The following is a 14177-nucleotide window of genomic DNA, read 5'->3' as shown; positions in this document are numbered from 1 at the left end:
GACTGGGATAATCGGGATGGGAGTGTCAGAGACAGTGCGATTGGCACAGAACAGAGCAGAGTTTAAGGCTGTTGTCACTATGAGTTGCAAGCGACCCGACAGCACATAACAACAACAACAACATATCACACGGAAGAAGACTATCATTCTCTTGCAGAGCAGCTGGTAGACAGTGAGACTTAATTTTATGTACCTTGGACACGTTATCAAGAGGAGTCACACCCTAGAGAAGGATATCATGCTTAGTAAGAAGCAGGTCAGTGAAGAAGAAAACAGAGAGACTTTCAATGAAAAGGACTGACACAGGAGCTTCAATAATGGGCTCAAAAACGAGTTTTTAGGATGGCAAAAAATCAGACACTGCTAATTTATGTTGTACGGAGGGTATCTGAGTCATAAGTTACTTGAGGATAACTAACAACATTACTAGAGAGCTCTCTTGGTCTAGTGCTAACAAGCTGAGCTAAAATCCCAAAGCTGGTCTGAATCCACCAATTGCTTTGTGGAAGAAAGATGGGCAGTCTTCTCCCACGTGATTAAGTGCCTCTGAAAACTCACTGGAAGGTCAGCTAGCGGGTCATTTCCAACTCAATAGTATACAACAATAACAATATTATTAGTGTCATTAGCAACTGTAAATCTTCTTTTCATTTGAGTAGTAGTCTGGTATAAACCAGTCTTGGAATGAAACTGAAGAGATCAGAATACTATCAGTCCTGATGGTTAAAAACCAGTAGAGCAAGTTTGAACATATCAGTGCAACTTTCTCAATTTCCTCCTGCCTGTTTGTGAAAAAGCTACATGGCCTGAAATCTCATATTTTTGTTTTCAGTAACTGTTCAAGAAATTACAGAAAGCTAAAATATGGCAACTATGAGTCATATACTGATGTATTTTCATGATTATGAATTCTTCAGTAGCATATATATTGGATTGATATTTAGCCAAATGACAATACTTGTACCTTTCAGTTATTTACTTGCTGTATTTTAATTCAGGGAGGAAAAAAATTGAATATTATTTATGTGAAATTAATAGAGCTAAAGGAAAGTCTTGTTCTGTGAAAGAAAATACAAATGGAATGGATTTTCCCCCCCTCCATTTAAAGCTTTAAAAATGAACTATTGAGTGGCTACTGATTATAGGAAAACAAATTAAAATAGTTCATTTCTAAAGCAATGAGACTCTTTTCATATCTGCACTGATGCAGCAAGCATTGAGGGATAAGCAGAGAATGAGTGGAGGCAGTGATGGGTCAGGTATGGGTAGGCTCAGACTGGAAGAGACTCAATAATAACAACCACAGAGAATGGGTGCAGGCAGTGGAGAGACCTGTGTCTTGAGAAAGACAAGGATGTTATCACTAATAATGTTTACAACTGCCAGCATATGGTGTAATAAAAACCAGACTGACCTTCAAGCCAAATAAACAAACACACCAAAACAAGCCAAAGGCTCTGTTGTCAAATTGATTCTGACTCATAGAGGGTCTACTGATAGGACAGAGTAGAACTGCCCTATAAGGTTTCTAAGGCTGTGATCTTTATGGAAACAGATTATTTTAATCCACCAGTGGCTCTGTAGGAGAAAGAAGGCCATTAATATGCACAGCCTCAGAACGTAGATGGCGTGTCTCCAGGAGTTGGAACTGACTCAGTGGCAGTGAGTGAGGGAAGGTGGGTAGAGCTCATCATAAGTGTGAAACGCAAACAAAACAGGAGAAGACGTAATATGATCTTATTTATGATACAAATGAACATTCTGTTTGATTCTGGGTGTCATGTAGTCAATTTCAGCCCATAGAAACCCATGTAACAGAGTATAATTTTGCCATAGGAGTTTTTGAAGCTCTGGTGGCCTAGTGGCAAGAAGCTGCACTGCAATCCCAAAGATAGGTGATTTGAGGCCATCATCTGCTTCATGTGCGGATTGGCAAACGCCTCCCATGTGATTAAGTGCCTCCTGGAGCGTCAGCATGGGTCAGTTCATACTTTATGATACTCAACACACACACATGCACACACACACACACACACACACACACACACACACACACACACACTTTTAGGTTGTAATCTTTATAGGAACAAATTGCCAGGGATAGCTGTAGGTCAAAATTGAGTCTACAGTATCTAACAACACAATGCTGTTGCTGTGTTGAATTTGATTCAGTTGAAACTGACCCATAGTTGACCCTCTAGCGGGCTTTCAGAGTCAGTTAATCACACGGAAGGAGACTGCCCAGCCTTCTACAGTAGAGCGGCTGGTGGCTTCCAACCACATGCCTTCAGGAGTGCAGTGCAGTATTAAAATACAAATATATACATTTCAGGCACAAGTACCTCTCTAGCTAACAAAGAAGAAAATGTCTAACACCAGCAGTAGTAGTATATCTATTGGGAAATTATGATTGAGTTTCACTTCCTTAACCCTTTTATCTGTTGGTCTATATTTTCAATAAAGATTACATTTACTGTGGTAACAAGAAAGTCTTCAATACGTACATTTATTGGGCTAGTAAGATAAGTTTTCTAATGCATGTTTTGGATGCATTTAATCTGTATAATTTTTTTATCTCTTTTGAGATTTCAGGACATACTATATAATCCTGTGATAAATAAAGACTTAAAAGACAGAAACTCAGAAACACTTGTAATACATAGGTCATTCAATTAGGATTCACACCTGCACAGTTTCTAAACCATATACTTTTCAAGAGGCCCTTAGCAGATTCTTCAAATATTTAGACTATAATTCCCTTGAGGTATTTCTGTGTCACTTCTATGATCGAACACAAAGTCTTGAAGAGGATTTAACTAGTATTCTTAGTATTAAATCATGGTTGAACTTTTGATACAAAAATATTTATTTAAAATTCAATAAAACATTATCTTAAAAACTGCTTTAAAAAAGAAAATCCCTTTCCTTAACATAAAATACAAGTACTTTTTTTCTTCTTCAATTGAGCAGGAAATTAGTGGTACATTCTCACCTCAGGAACACATCTTATTTTAACTGAACTTACTAGCTTGCTGCTGGAATTAACTTTATGGCAGTCCTAACATAAGTTACAAACCTGTTTTATGTTTTCCCCTGTGTAATCAACTCAACTAAGATCCAACATCAGATGACATCATTGTCCCACAGAAAATAATGTCATGACTTCCAATTGCTCAGATCTACACAGAGGCTAACAAGAAATCTTCATAACTGGACTTCAATCTAGTTCTGACAACTCTCAATGTTCCTTTGGCCAGTCCACTCTATTTTTTCCCCACATTTTTTTAAAATATCAAGATCTTCCATTTAAGACCTCACACTTGTCAAAAATGTTTTCATTCAAAATGGCCCTTAAAACAAAAGGATCTCCTCTGTGATATCTTCTCATTTTTTTACTGTGTCTTCCACTCCCCTGACCCAGCAAATGATCTTGTTGCTGTTAGTTGACTGTGTCATCCTCACAATCTCAGACACACTTGAGCCCATTGCTACAGTCACTGTGTAAATCTAACTCTGGATTTGTTGAAGGTCTTCCTCTCTTGTTGCTATTGTTGTATATCATAGAGTCGAAACGCACCCAGAGCTGACCCTCCAGTTGGTTTTCAGAAGCAGTTAATCACAGGAAAATAGACTGTCCATCCTTCTCCCTCAGACCAGCTGGTGGATTCAAACCTTGTGTCTTTAAGACTGTAGTGCAGCTTATTGCCATGAGGCCACTGGAAATCCTTTTCTTCTCTTCAACTGCTTAGTAATTGCTGGGGAAATTACATGTTGGGAGGTTCCTTTTCTCAGCATGGTGTGTAATGAACTAAGTACCTGGATTTTTGTTAGGTCTTGGTCAGCATCCAGTCAGCCTTACTCTTATCTCACACTCTATTAACCCATTTATTTGTATTTGAAACTTATCCAAAAGTATCCCTCACTTAGGCCTTCCCTCACTGACAGAACGAATCAAGGCTAGTCATTCAGTGCTTGTGTTCTAATATCAGCTATGATTTCTGTAACAGATCTGAGGCCTAGGTACCCCATAGCTCAGATAGTGTAGCTGTAGTAGAAGGAAAACTTGAAGGACATGGTCTCTCCATGCTTGCTTCGTAATCACAACTCTGATGTTTCTGATGCCATCATCGAATGATGTCATCATCACTCTAATTGTTCAGTTCAGAAAATCTGGATGCCTTTTGCAATCATCCTATTACTTCAAAGTTTACATATATTTATATTTATATTAGCCACTTCTCTGTCCATCTTTGTGCTTCTACAAGAATTTTCAATACCTCAGTCAAAAGGTATCCTTTTGTGTTGTTGTCAGATGCCACGGACTCAATTTTGATTCATGTGACAGAGTAGAATTGCCTCTTAGGCTTTTCAAGGCTAAAGTCTTTAGGGAGAAGGAGTGCTGGTGGCACAGTGGCTAAAACTTTCACTGGCTTAATCAAAATGTCAGCCAGTTTAAACCTGTCCGTCTCTGTGAGAAAGATGTTAACAGTCTGCTTCAATAGATTCCATAAAGATGTACACACTTAGAAACCTTATGATGTAATTCTGTTCTGTTCTCCAGGCTCCTATGAGTTGGAGGGTGGTTGTTGGGTTTGGAATCTTGAGCATGGATCACTAGATCTTTATCCTGCAGAAGGAATATGTGAGTTCAAGCCACCAACCTTCCAGTTAGTAGTAGAGTATGTTTACAATTGATGTCTCTTTTTACTAAAAATTCCTCAGTGACTACTAATTTTATACAGTAGCCCAGGAGGGCCTCCACAATTTGATTTCCAGGTCATCTTTCTGAACTTATTTTCTTTCCTTCTGGGTCCCGTAACTGCCCTAGTAGCTGTTTCTCCCTCAACCAGAACCCATGTCCCTGGCCTAAAGTGCTCCTTCAGTCTGGCATATTCTACCCACCATTATGTGTATAGCTCACTCCCTCTTCCCTCAAGTCTTGGCTCAAGAATCACTTAAAAACTATAAATCAGGTGAGCTCTGGTGGCCTAGTGGCAAGAAGCTGCAACTACAGTCTCAGAGGTGCATGGTTCAAATCCACCAGATACTCTGCTGGAGAAGGAGGAACAATCTCCTCCCATACCAGTCAGATCTGATTTGATGGTACACAAAAAAATAATGAAATAAAATAAATTTTAAAAAACCAAACAAAACAAAAAAACCCCTGCAAATCAACTCCTTATTTATCCTCACTTTTTTTTTAACACAACCACACTTACAGTGTGGGGTTTTCCCCCCCTTCATAACCCAAAATCATGGATCCCATTCAGACGCTGAGTGTCCCTGAAGAATAGAGTAGAAAATTGCCATAGAGACTGCAAGGCTATGACTATTTATGGGCGCACACTGCCTCATCATTCCTGCAGAGCAACAGATGAGAATGAAACACTGACCTTTCAGTTAGCAGCAAAGTGCTTTAGCCACTACACCACCAGAACGCCTTAGCTCCTCAGTAGTTACATTATCAATCTCTTCCTCTTTGTATGTAAGCTCCACTCAAGGTCAGAATTACTCTGGTACTTTATTCTTTGCCATCTTTTCAGGAAAGGACCTAGCATAGAGCAGGCACTCAACAAACACAAGCTACGTGAATGAATAAATTGCCAGATGTTCAACTTGTGTGACTAAAGAAGAGACTAAATCATCTTCACTAACAGTGGAACCCAGTAGGGCTCAGAGTAGCTTCAATGCCTATTTCTTTACATGGTCTGAATCCACTCTATCCATCAACCAGAGAATCCATTTCCTGTCTACATTCTAGAGGGTATACATACTCTCTTTATTACTACATTTTCTGTCCATTCAAAGTGATTTACTTACAGATTTTAATAACAACTTAATGATGGCCTTACACATGGCTCAATATTCCAACCAATAGGTCTCAATCCACACTGCTGGAAAGAAATCTTTTAATAACACCACTCAGGAATGTGTAACTAATGTTGTTATTGCTGTGTGCCATTGAGTTGGAACTGCCTCATAGTTGACCCTCCAGTGAGTTTTCAGAAGCAGAAAACTGCACGAGAGGAGATAGCTCATCCTTTTCCTGCAGGGCAGATGGTGGATTAGAACCATAAGCCTTTGAGATTGTAACACAGCTTGTTACCACTAGGCCATCAGAGTTATATCTAATACTACTTCCCTTTATGATCTCTTTAGTTTCACTCTAGTCCATTATCACTGACTAGAGGCACACCTATCACAAGAAAGCTGGTTATTCATCAGTAAAAAAGGGCTGATGTGAAGATTAATTTACCATAGTATATGTACAAGACATAGCACAGTGCCTGACATGCAAGTCCTAAATAAACAGTACCTGTTCCTGTTACTAGATTACATAATGTAAATTCATAACTCATGTCAGATATCAGTTTAGTCACTGATGATAAGACCATTTTTTTTAAACTAATCTGAAAGATGACACATAAAAAGTATCTATCATATGATGAATCTATGGCAATTACAGAGAACACACGTTGTTGTTAAGTGCCACGGAGACAGCTCCACTAATGGTGTTCTACAGAACAAAACAGAGCCTTGCCCAATCCTGTGTCATCTTCAGAACCCTTGACCCATAGCTTCCCATAACCCTATTACCTGATCTATTATCAAGCAAAAATCAGCATGAAAGTATAAGTGGGGAATCTGTGCCAACCTCTGAAGACCAAGGCACCTCAAAGTCTCCATGATGCAATGGTGGAGTGTGACCCTTGGAGATAGGCTGCTTGTGCTCAAATGTCAGCTTCAATACTGCTGAGCTACAGGCAAATAATTGTAATTCCTGTTGCCTCAGTTTCACCATTTAGTATGTTGTTATCGGGTGCCATTGGTTAACTCACAGAAAACTCCATGAGCAATATATCAACCCCTGGCCCTATGCTTCCCATCCTCAAACTCACTGTAGCAGCCACTGTGTCACAACACTGTGTTGTTAAGGGCCTTCCTTTGCTTCACTGACCCTCTCCTCTTCAAACCACAATGTTTTTTTCTATAGATTGGTCCCTGTTTAGTGCCAAATCCAAATATGTGAGACAAATGCTTATCATCCTTGCTCCTGGCTGCATTTGCAGCAAGACAGATTTGTTTGTTCTTTTGAAAGTCTATCGTGCTAAAACCTATTTCTTCAACACTCGCTGTTATTTTCCACAAGGGAGAGAAAGTTGAGGTGACTGTAGTTAAGTGAACACACACATACACTCCCCTCCCCACAGAGGTTTATTAAGGCAATAAGACAGAGGCATAACTAACGAGCAGTGGGTCATGCGAAAGAGTAAACATGAAAAATAAAATGGAAGAGGGGAAAAGGACCCTTGGAAAGACAGAGGTGAAAAGAAATCTTATAGCAGAAAAAGAGATAAAAGAAAAAGCAACCCCAAAGTGGCCACTACTTTTAATGGCACCTAATCTTACAAGACCTGTCATAGTCCAGCCCTGCCTAAAACCTGTGTGATCGGCTGGTGAAAGAGCTACATCCTCATGTAACCACCTTTTAGCTCCCATTGGAAATATGATCAAATTGGTGCAAGGGTAATAATTCCTTCCTGTTTCTAGGGAGACTCCAGCCCTCTTCTATGAGTGTGAGAGAGATCAGGTAGCAATTCGAGCCTTTAACATATGGTATAGTCAATATTCTTTGCCAAACAATCTATGATTTTGAATTGTGGTGTTGGTGAAAAAGAGATGAGCATAGAGATGCTTTAAATATTAAATTCAAGACTGGAGTTAAAATCTTCATTATCTTAAAATGGCTCCCATGGCAAATCTCCATTACATTTTTGCATTGCAGTGGTAAGAGGTAAGTAGAGAAAATAGTATCTCCCTAATCTGATAAAAGTTGATTTTTGAAAATAAGTCTCAATGTATACTTATATCCCACTCTTATCTCCTTTTGCTGCTAGTGATTTTTTATTTATGACACTTCAAGTGACACTATCAGTCACACTATCTGCTCTTTGTCATATTCCTTTCATTTAGAATTTGAATATTGTTGTTATATATTGTTGAATTGGAAGTGACTCAGAACTCCAGCGGGTTTCCAGGGGTAGTAAATCATAAGGGATTGTCCATTTTTCTCCCAGGAGATTGCCCATTGCAGCTGGTAGATTCGAACAGTGTAACTTCAGGTTGGCAGTGCAGCTCCTTACCACTAGACCTCTAGAGCTAGCTACTACTTTTCAATGTTATTTTTTTTAATTGACCCTGAAAATACTGTTTTATAAGACAGCTAAGTTCCATTCTTCTGCTCATAATATACTGAGTACTCAAGTTAGAATTGTAATATGTAAACAACACTTGTATTCCTAAACAATACAAACTTGATTGCATCAAACTTTATGATAACTTTTAATAATAACAAGCATTTTGCTATTCCAACAAACTCATGAAGGTATGTCCCCAGGAAAGATAATTTATTTCAATACATGATTAAACAAATATTTGACTTTCATTTTAATTCTAGGAAAGGAAAAACTCGAGAAAATATGTGATCTTAAAAATAAATATTCTACTTTAGAGGTCCCAGAATATACAGAGTTAATATTTGTGATATACTTTAAAAAAAGACTCAAAATCATTGTTGTGGGGTCAGAACTGAAAGGGGATGAGATTGTCCAAGCCTCAAGAGTTACTACAAAAAAAAAAAAGAGGTACCACAGTCTCTGAGTTAGCAGCTCAACTCCATACAAGCTAGGCTTCAAAGTTCAGTAGAAAGATTACACGTACCACTTGCAGTTCTTATAGAAATTATCTCTAACAGCTTATTGTAAGGAAATAAATAAATAAAACACAATCAAATCAGAAGTTAAGAATATCAAGAGTGACAATCAAAGGAAGAAAGTATTTGATACTTCCCTTAATCATATGCACTCACAAATAATTTCAATTGTAAAGAGCTTCTTTCCAACCTGTAGTATATCTATACTTTAAAATTTAATAGGTATTTTTTAAAAACAAAATGTATTGAGTTTGAAGAAAAAAAACTTAAATTAAGTTTACTGGCACTTAAGAGTAACTCTAACTTTTCTTTTTAAACTTTTTTCCAAGTTGTCATGCTTCAAATGAAAACTATTAAAAAGAAAAGTCATGGATGATCTTCAGGTTTATTTGATACTATACTGCCTGCAGAAATAGCAAAAACTCCTAAATTACTGCTAACTTTGTTGTGCAACCACATTGGAGAATTTATAAAAAAAAAAAACATTTTTATCCTTTCTAGATTATTTTGCTTCAACAAAGAATAAAATAGTATTTTTATACCATGAAGACTAAGTAAAATGTGCCTTGTTGTTGTTGTTGTTATGTGCCGTGGAGTCGTTTGTGACTCATAGGGACCCTATGTACAACAGCCCTAAACCATGCTCTATCCTATGCCAATCGCACTGCCTCTGACACACCCATTCCGATTACCCCAGTCACTGAATCAATCCATCTCATAGAGGGTCTTCCCCTCTTGCGCTGTCCCTCTACCCTCCCAAGCATGATGTCCCTCTCCACGGACCTGTCCCTCCTTGCAACATGCCCAAAGTATGTCAGATGAAGCCCCAGAATCCTTGCCTCCAAGGAGTAGCTTGGTTTAACCCTCTCTAGGATGAATCTGTTTGTTTTCTTGGCAGTCCATGGTACATTCAATACTCTTCTCCAGCACCACAGCTCAAAGACAAAGGCATCAATTCTCCTTCTGTCCTCCTTAGTCACTGTCCAACTCTCTGATGCATAAAGACCATGGCCTGTATCTTAGACAATTAAAATCCACCAACTTATCTGCAGAGAAAAACTGTGCAATCTCCTCCTGTGTGATTTATAGCCTCCGAAAACCCAATGGAGGGTCAGCTATGTGTCAGTTCCGACGTGACGGCATCACTTTCTTTAAGTGCTTTGGTGGCCTAGTGGATAGGGAATTGTGCTGCCAACTCAAAGGAAGGTAGGGAGTCCATCAGCTGCTCAGGGGGAAAATATGGCAATCTTCCTCTGTGCTATTTGCAGCCTCTTAAAACCCACTAGATCAGAATTGAGTCTGCTATAAATTGATAGCAATGCATTGTTGCTTCTATCTTTTAAGGGAGAGAGATGTAAGATTTACAGGCAAAGAAACACAATGGAGAGTCACTGAGTCAAACTAAATGTGATAGAGGTGAGTTTGGTTTGAGATTACCCTAACAATTACATCAGAAATAGCATTTATGTAATACGTTACAGACTCACAGCTACTTAAGTCAAATTTCAACATCAAGATGAATGGTCTATATTACTTTGAAAAGTTTATATTATTGCTATTTTTTATTAATATGAATCACATGTAATATGTCTTTTAAAATAACAATAAAATTATCTGTTTAAAGTGCTCCTTGGAGGCACAGATGGCGACACTTTAACACACCTCCTTTGTGCACGTTGTTAGGTGGGACTAGTCCTTGTAAAGGGACATAATCTTTGGAAAAGTGGAGGGTCAGTGAAAGACAGGAGAACCTCAATAAGGTGAGTTGGTATAGTAGTGGTAACAATGGGCTCAAGTATATTATAAAGGATGAGGATATCACAGTATAGGACAAGGTTCAGATCTGTTATTCAGAGAGCTGCTATAAGTTGTACTGGGCAGTATATAAAAACAACAATCAGACTGCAATCCTCATCACCAGAACAATAGGCATCATTATGACAGACAGAAAATACTGAAGCTGTGAAGGATTCAATTATGCAAGCTGGATTATAGGAAGATTGATGTAACATCAAGTCCTCCTCAGTTTCAACAAACAAGGCTGTGTTATTTGTATAATGTATTGATGGGTCTTTCTTTAACTCTAATGCCACATTCCACTTCATAGAGTCCAGCTTCTTGAATAGTTTGATCAGCATACAGAATGAGTAAATATATAGAGGGACTACAACTCTAATGCACTCCTCGCTTCATTTTAAGCCATGTAGTGTTCCTTTGCTCTGTTCACACAAAAGACTACTGGTCTAGGTACAGGTTGTTCTGGAAAACCCATACTTCTCTGTTAACCATAATTTGTCATATCTGCACAGTCAAATGTCGTAACACAGACAATAAAGCACAAATTGACATTCTTCTGGTATTCTTTACTTTCAGTAAATAATTCTTACCACTGGTCCAATAGGCAACATCAAGATGGAGAAAAGATTAAGTTGTCAAAGATTTCATCTTACTTGGATTCACAATCAACGTCCTTGGTATTAGTAATCAGGAGATCAGGAAACATATTGCACTGGAAAATCTGCAGTTGGAGGCCTCTCCAAATTATTGAGGAACAATGATGTTATCTTAGGGGCTAAGGTGTGCTTGATTTGGGCCGTGTGTGTGTGTTTTTTAATCACTTGCTATGCATCTGAGAGCTGGAAAATGAATAAAAATGACAGAAAAAGAAGTGATGGCTTTGGATTGTGATGTTGGAGAAGAGTGTTGAATATTCCATGGACTGTCAAAAGAACAAATATGAAATATGTCTTAGAGAAAATACAGCCAGATTGCTCCCTGGAGGCAAGGATGATAAAACTTTGTCTTACATACTTCATGGATTTTATTAGAAGAAGCCCTTCCTTTGAGAGAGGGACATCATGCTTGGGAATGTGGAAGGTCAGCAGAAGAGAGAAAGACCCTCAACCAGATTGACTGATCCAGTGACTGCTACAAAGATCTCTAGTGTGTCAGAAATAGGACAGGTTTCAGATCTGTTGTTCATGGAATCGCTGTGGGTCATTCTGAACTCAGCAGCATCTAATAACAACAGTGTAACTTCTGTTTTGGAGAAAGACTTATCAACAACCTTTATTATACAGATTACACAACCTTGTTTGCAGAAAAGTGAAAACTTGAAGCACTTGCTGCAGATGATCAAAGACTACAGCTTTCATATAGATTACATCTCACCATCAAGAAAAAAACAGAAATCACTAATTTAACCACTGGATTAACAAGGAACATCACTGAAATTATGAACAATTTTATTTCACTTGGATCCACAATCAACATCCATGGTGGTAGCAGTAGTCAAGAAATCAAAAGATGTGTTGCACTGGGGAAAGCTTCTTTCAAAACATCCCTCTCAAATATGCTAAAGAGCAAGAATGTCAGTTTAAAGACTAAGGTGTGCCGAATCCAAGCCATGGCATTTTCACATGCTTCCTATGAATCTGAAGGTTAATCAATGAATAAATATGACATCAATAAAACTGATGTCTTTGAATTGTGGTATTGGTGAAGAGTACTGACTCTGATGTATTGCCAAAAGAATAAACAAGTTTGTCTTGGAGAAAGTACAACCAGAGTACTCCTTACAGCAGAGTGCTCCTTATAGGCAAGGATGGTACACTTTACCTCATAGTGTGGGCATGCTCTCAGGAGAGGCCAGTCCTTGAGAAAGACATCATCAGGGTGAAAGGTCAGAGAAAGAGAGAAAAACCCTCAAGATGTGTTTACATAGTTATTTTAACAATATGTTGAAGCATGTAGGAGATAGTGAGAATGGGGAAGGAAAAGGTTCAGATCTGCTGGTCAGAGGATTGCTATGAGTTGTAATCAGCTTGAAGGCACATAACAACAACAAATAGACTGTAATGATATTTCCCACCCCCTTTTGCTGTATACAGGAGGCTTCCTTAGTTTGTTTTTCACTGTATCTGTCTCTTCAGATTTTAGGCCCTTATAGAAGAAAACATGTTGTAGCAATAATATTTTACCAAAGAGGAACAGGAGAAAGGTTTTTTTGCACATACAGAAATGTGCAATATATATTTCTCTAAGTTGCCTTCACAGCTGGTGTTATTTTCAAGTATATTTTATGTTAAGTCAATATTTACCCAGCTCTAAATTATCATCAATAAAATTTGTAAATGCTGTGTAGATCTAGATCTGCAAATGATACAGCACATTTTTTTATTCTGGTGTTTTCTAAAGCATATTTAAATCATTTTAGGAATAGTCATTTTACAGTTAATGCTATTATCTGGCATTCTTCGCAAGCGTTTGTGCTGCTTGCCACTAAACTTAATCAGCTTTCAAATCATCCATATAGACAATTTTTCCCCCCAAATGAAGTTCTGAAATACTGTAAAAAGAGTAAGGGGGAAAGCAGCTATTGCAGTACCCTGCATTCGTTAAGTATCAACTATATGATAGGCATCATGGTAGATATAAAAGCTACTTTATTCAGTTCCATTACAGATCTCATGGAGTATTTGAAAAAACAAAAAAATTCAAAGCTTAGACAAGTTGTATTCACAGTGGCCAAGATAAATAGTTCATTAACCTGAGAATTCAACTCAGACCTGACCAAATCCAAGGACCAATGGCTTCACAATATCACCCCATTCTGCTCTTTTTGGAAAAACATTATTGGAACTTGAGCACTAGACACAAGCACAAGCACAAGACAACTACAACCATTTGCCTTTGAAAGTTATCAAGGCAATGAAAGAAGGCCAAGACTCCCTTATAAGATCAAAGCGTCCCCATTTACTATCTCCTTTCCTCACTTCTTTCCCTTAAGTAATCGTGTTAAAAGTCTGTTTCATGCTATCCATGTTAGAGTGAGTAGAGAATGGAATGAGTGACCTGAGAAGAATGTGTCATCTCAGGAGTCTGACATAAAATGTACTGGCCTTCAGACACAGCATAGCTGGTACTTTATCAAGATACCATTCTCTCTCATTCTTTTTCTCTTTCTCCTTCTCTCCTTTGCTGCCTCTCAAACCTTCTCTAACATATGTTCAAACATAAATATATGTTTAATATGTGTTAAAAATAATGATGTACTATCAGATAGCGCATATTATTCATAAAGTAATCATTTTACTTACTGTCTCAGGATAATACTGTCATTAAATCTGACTAAGCAAAATATATTTCATGGAAGAAATTCATTTTGGTATGAATTTTAAAAAGTCAGTATTCCCATTGAGAGCTGGAAGGCAGAACAGAAAGGGCAGCGAGGAAATGCTTCATAATAAAGGGAGCACCAGAAGGGAGATGATCCTAGTTTTAAAAAAGGCACTGATTAAATACATACTTGCCATCAAGCTAGAGAGAGCATTGTTACAAAGTGATACAGATTCCAGTGATTCATGGTCACACAGAGTTATTTATTTCACAGACTAACTCTGTAAGAAATGTAACATAGTAAAATAATCTTGAGTTGATAATCACTAACAAATTGAAATAGAGA

General features: G+C 38.0%; 1 protein-coding gene across 1 annotated transcript in view; it reads right to left on the bottom strand.

Annotated features, from left to right (window-relative positions):
* FAM83B (family with sequence similarity 83, member B) overlaps positions 1-14177 on the bottom strand; it is a 97310-nt gene that overhangs the window by 76259 nt on the left and 6874 nt on the right. The gene's annotated exons all lie outside the window — the stretch shown is intronic.

The sequence above is a fragment of the Elephantulus edwardii genome, unplaced genomic scaffold, assembly GCF_000299155.1.
Source record: "Elephantulus edwardii isolate Elephantulus edwardi_28Jun2011 unplaced genomic scaffold, EleEdw1.0 scaffold00124, whole genome shotgun sequence".
Classification (NCBI taxonomy): domain Eukaryota; kingdom Metazoa; phylum Chordata; class Mammalia; order Macroscelidea; family Macroscelididae; genus Elephantulus; species Elephantulus edwardii.
The sequence above is the reverse complement of the archived record's forward strand: the minus strand, read 5'-3'. Positions and strand labels throughout refer to the sequence as shown.